Here is a 6000-nt window from a genome sequence, read left to right as displayed (position 1 = left end):
AGCAATGAGTGTTCAAGGTCACTTGCATGTGATGGGACCAACCTAAAGATGCTTTCTAAATGCCAAGACAGACAAGTTGAGATACCCTGCAGGAGCCACCCGTAGGGCCTCATGGTGGGGCCCACCTACATTATGCACCCCTATGGAGTCTTCACGGTCTAAAATGATATTTTTGGTGAATAAATAGTCCCTTTTATGTCCAATATTCAATGAGTGGTCAAAGGACACTTAATTAGGTCTAATCACTTACTCTAATTAAGTGTAGCATAATCCCACTCCTACATAACTATAAATAGCCCCCCTTGGAGAGACTCAAGGACACACACCTATATTTTCAACTTCATGTTGTTTTTTGATCAATAGTAGAGAAAACCCCAACTCTCCCTCTTTCACATCCTCCCTCCTAACCCTCCTCTTTGGAGGAAGTGCAACTCTATTCTCCACTCTCTTTCCATTCTACAATATCTTACTCCATCAACCCAATAAACCATTTGTAGCACCTCAATAACTTGTAAATACATCATGATCTCTCTCATGGTTATGTTAATGATCATGAAATCATCTTCAAAACTTTCAAGTGTCGCAATTCGTGATGGTTAGCTAGCGTCTGTCCTCCCCTTAAAAGATGTGCGAGAAATCAAGTAAGTGTTCTATTCTCAATTTACCATTGGTTTGTTTCTCCACACTTATTCAATTGGTCTAAAGAAATTTCTCACTCCAACTCTCTTTTGCTTCATTACATATGCATGTGGCTACCTCTCATGGTGATTTTATTGCATAGATGGAGATGAGCTCTCTATGCAAAGTGTGTTAGTTTGATGTAAGTGATTCTCTTGTTTGTTTGAGAGGCAAGTCTTGTGCGCATGATTTTTTGATGAGTGCTTGAGAGAGGAAGAGTTTGGATGTATTATGGGTATTCTTATGGGGAGAAGGTGAATGCTATTCCACAAATTGCATATTTCATTTTGATGCACGGCATTGGGTTGCATAATCGTTGATGGTGTTCAAGTGTCCAAAGTGTATATAGAGTAAGGGGGTTTTCAAAGTGTGTTGCTTGAGTGGGTGAGTGCAAGTGTTATTTTGATTGGTTTCCTTCTCCACTCCCAAAAGAAGGTGGTGCCCCAAGTAGTGTGCATACCTCTTTACGAACATTTTGTGAGGGTAGGCCCATTGGTTTGGGTTTAGAGGCCCCATTTCAAAAATCTCGCCCTCATAAAATGGTGCCCCCATGGAGGAACATATTTCCAAGTTACCTTCAAATTTTTTAGTGATGAACAATGGAGTTCCCATCTATCCATTTCATTTTGCACAACACATTAGAGTAAATGTTCATATAGATAGAAAAGTCTTTTTCCAGCAACACATTGTTTTTATGTTTGGTGCAGAAAGACTTAGAGAAATACTGGCATCACCCAATCCAATTATACTTCCAATCATCAATTATGAAACTTCTTTTGATGTTCACGTTTTTATTTTGTTTTAAAAACAGGAACAAGGAGTGGTGAAGGGGTGCTCAAGGGCCATATGAAGGAACGAGGTCTTCAAACCAACAACGAGGAGTAGCACATGAATCACGATCAAAACAATGAACCTTTTAGGCCTATTGCTCGGCAATCCATTCATATAATCATTGCAACTAAGTTTAGGTTTCAATCTATCATAAGGAGGATATTTGGATCCACTCGCCTCAATGAAATCAATGCTTCAATTAATCTATTTATTCTACCTATGATAAAGTACGAATTAACAATGGATGTGTACATCTTCATTTTAATGTAATCAGATTTATAGTGTCAACAATCTTGTGCGGCCCGTAAGAGAAAAGTTTCTTTAAAAAAAAGAAATTTCAAAAAGTCTAAACAAAATGTCAAGTTCTTTTCCCACGTTCTATGCAAGAAGTGGGGAAGATGCGCAAGAGTTTCTTGACAACTTGGAGATGGCACATCTCATATCCGGGAGAGATGAAGAGGAAATAAAGCTACGAGCCTTCCCGTTGGTTCTAAAAGTAGAAGCTAAAGCATGGTATGAGACCTTGCAACCCCAAATCAAGTCCAATTGGGAGAGACTGCGAGCAAGCTTCCTCTCCAAGTTTGGGCAAGGTGATACTTCTGAAGGACTATGGAAATGTCTTATTGGACATAAGCAGGTATCACTTGAAGACTATCCCTCTTATGAAGCAACCTTTGTCAATCTATGGGGTAGGTGGGAGGCTACATTAGAAAATCATGGTGGTGCACCTAACTTTCTAAAAAAAGAGAGATTCATGGTTGGCTTGTATCCACTTTTAAAGGCTAAAGTAGAGCTAAAATTCCCATCCACCTTCGAAGAAGCACGTGAGGTAGCCATCATCAAGTTTAGAAAACTACACTTCCAAGCACATAGAGCAAGGGGTTTGAATGAAGTGAGTGAGAGGGAGTCTTCACAAACCATGGAAGCACCAATTAGGGCCCCTCTTGCACAATCTTCACAAATAGGAGATAACTCTCAACAAGAGGTTTTACAAAGGCTAACTCAACAGCTTGAGAACCTTACTCTGAATCTAGTACAAGGCCTACCTCAACAACGACAACCAAGAGAAGGGAATCGCAATCAACGAAGACAAGCTCAAGAGTTGCGATGTGGGAATTGCAATGAAATGGGCCATGGCATGTAAAATTGTCCACATCCAAGGCAACTTCTGGGAGACATATATTCCCCCAGACCGCCTCCTCTCACTGTGCAGCAAGAACAAGCTCAAGGCCCACAAATCCTTCGTCGACCACCACCACCAGCAAATATACCTCCCGTCCCACATGAGGAGGAAGAAAGAGGAGTCAACATCATCAAGCTAGAAGAGGTAATAGATGAGCATACTCTAAACTTTGATGTTATGCCGGCAGAAAAACGCACAAGAGCACATGATAAGGATGAAGACATGAGAAGTGAAGGAACAAATTCAGCCAGAAGGGACAAGAAGAAGAAGTCAAAGATGGAAGAAGCTGAAAGTAGCAGGAAGAAAAGATCAAGGCGAAGGGAAATTGGTATCAACGACTTCCCATTGGGAAAGGAGCTAGAGCCCTACAACATCCTGGAGGATTTACAAACCCAAAAGCCAAACATTTCATGGCCTCAACTTCTACACCTATCAGCCAAAGTAAGAAGGCAATGGCCAAAGTTGGTAAGTACAAGAATTCCAAAAAAGAAAGCAAATCTTTCCATTAAGGTTGTGGCCTCAAAGCTACAAAAAGATGTGGAACCCATTGTGGATGCTTACATAAGGGGTAAAAAGGTGTCTAATGTATATGTTGATGGTGGAGCTCAAATGTGTGTGATCACAGAAAAATCAATGAACAGGTTAGGGCTTGAAATTACAAAGTCCTCTAATTGTCAAGCTAGGCTAGCCAACAACTCAAGTGTGAAGTGTTTGGGGATCATTGAAAATGTAAAAGTCTCTGTATGTAACATAGATGCACGAGTGGATATGTATGTCATGCCAGCTAAGGGGGAGGGCTATCCCATCATCCTAGGGAGGCCTTGTCTCATTGCTGTGAATGCAGATAAAAAATGGGGAAGTGGTCGTTTGATTCTTAAGAAGGGTCAACCGGTGGTGTATGATTGGCGAGAAGGAAAGCAACTAGATATCAACTATGAAACCACGGCAGATGAAGAGAGCGAGGAGGAGAGTCCTTACTCAAGTGATGAGTAAGCATCAACCAGTGCATCAACCAGTGAAGAGGAGTCTTCTTTGGAGGTAATGGGAATTGTATTCAACGCCAACACTCTAGATGTTCCAGTAGAAGAAAAGCCAACAGACAATCACACACGAGGGGATGAAAGATGCCACCACCTTGAAGAAGGATTTGAGAAGATGCTTGCAAAAGATCTTACTTGTGAGGAGAAGAGGTCTTACATCAATATGTTAAGGAGGTATCCCAATTTGTTTATCACTGACTACTCAAAAATAAGAGGTATAGATGTAATAGAGCATCGAATTGAATTGAAACCAGGGACCAAACCCGTGGCTCAAAAGTTAAGGCGACTAGGATCTGTGCAACAAAAGGCTCTCCTACAAGAAGTGAATCGACTCTTGAAGGCTGGCTTCATCTATCCAGTATCCAACTCCGAATGGGTATCACCTATTGTAGTCACTCCCAAGAAGAATGGTAAGTGGAGGGTCTGCGTGGATTACAAACCCCTCAACGCTGCGACAAAGAGGGACCACGTCCCTCTCCCTTTCCAAGGTGAAATTTTGAATGAAGTAGCAGGTCACGAATGCTACACTGTGTGTGATGGGTATTCAGGATATTTTCAAATTAGAATAGCAGAAGAGGACCAACCAAAAACCACCTTCATCACACCTTGGGGATGTTTTGCATTCAGAGTAATGCCTTTTGGGCTCACCAATGCTCCTAGCACCTTCATGAGATTCACAATATTTGTATTTCAGCCATTCTTTGGAAAATCTATAAGAGTCTTTATGGATGATTTCTGTATTTATAGTTGTAGATCACTTCATTGCCAAAAGGTTGAAGAGGGGCTTAAGAGGCTCCATCAATTTGGGGGAAAACTCAACCCAGAGAAGTGTCATATCGGTGAATCTCAGGTGGTTTTGCTAGGCCATGTGGTTTCTTCACAAGGAATTCAAGTTCATCCCTCTAAAGTAGAGGCCCTTTTGTCATTATCTCCACCAACAACAACTAAGGAGCTAATGACCTTCAACCACAAAGTGAGGTACATGTCTCGCTTCATCCATCTCCTAGCAGAAGCCATCGCCCCTTTGCATAGGTTGGCAAGCCAATCTACATTTGAATGGGGGAGGGAACATGCAAAATGTTTTGAGGAAGTGAAGGGCATTCGTAGCTCTCTCCCAATTCTAACGCCACCAGATCCAAAGGAGACCTACTATGTCACTCCAAGTGTAGGTTTCGAAGCAATTGGTGTTGTTTTGATGCAAAAAGATCCTAAAACATCATACATGAGGCCGATCTATTTTGCAAGCAAGGTGATGACTCCGGCCGAGAAGGGATACACTGAAATGGAGAAAGTGGTCTTTGCAATCTTGTTTGCGGTAAGGAAGTTTCGATCGTATCTTCTCCCTGTGCCATTTGTTTTTCTCACCTTAGAGCACAATCTACCATATGTAGTACAACACATGAGCCTCTCATCTAGAATAGCAAAGCGGGTGCTTGAACTCCAAGAATTTGAATACACTTTCCTTGTAGAAGATAGCACAAGAGCAGGACTTGCAGACATTCTCACCTACAAAGTGAGAGAAAGGGAAGGATCACGACTACAAAGAGAGGAAGGCTCAAAACAGTTCAAAGTAAAGGAGATTGATAATGCCCATACTTTATGCTTTGACGGAGCTTATCAACGCCAACAAGACAAAGCAGCAGGGGGAATCATCATTTTGAACCCACAAAAGGAGGTAATGGTTAGAAAAGGTATCACTCTACCCAGTGTTCACTCTAACAATGAGGCTGAGTATGCTGCTCTAACCCTTGTGTTAGAAGAATGCAAAGAATTAGGCATACAAAGACTTATTATAAAAGGTGATTCTTTGCTAGTGGTCAGGCAAATCCAAGGGACTTGGAGGTGCAAGAATCGTACATTGTTTGAGTGGCTTAGTAGTGTAAGGGCTTTGATGAAGGGTTTTAAAGCAACACAGGTACAACACATTGTGAGAACTCATAACAAGGAAGCAGACTTACTCGCAAATGAAAAGCTTCAAATGGCGGTAGGAGGTGTGAAACTATATGAACCCAAATATCAAGGTCAAGAGGAGCTAAAAGACATTATCTTCTTTCTACAAGCAGGTGAGTGTCCCAAACACTTAGACAAGGTGCAAAGACATAGACTAGTTAAGAAGGCCACACCTTACCAGTTGATCGGGGATGATTTATATCACAAAGGGAAAGATTTGGTCTTGAGGAGAGTACCAGGTGTGCAAGAGATAGAGAAAATTCTTCTTTCATGTCATGATGATGTCTGTGGTGGTCACTTTTCTCAAGATATTACAAG

This window comes from Adiantum capillus-veneris, chromosome 21, assembly GCF_014529385.1.
Source record: "Adiantum capillus-veneris isolate H3 chromosome 21, ASM1452938v2, whole genome shotgun sequence".
In the NCBI taxonomy this organism is placed as follows: Eukaryota; Viridiplantae; Streptophyta; class Polypodiopsida; order Polypodiales; family Pteridaceae; genus Adiantum; species Adiantum capillus-veneris.
The sequence above is the reverse complement of the archived record's forward strand: the minus strand, read 5'-3'. Positions refer to the sequence as shown.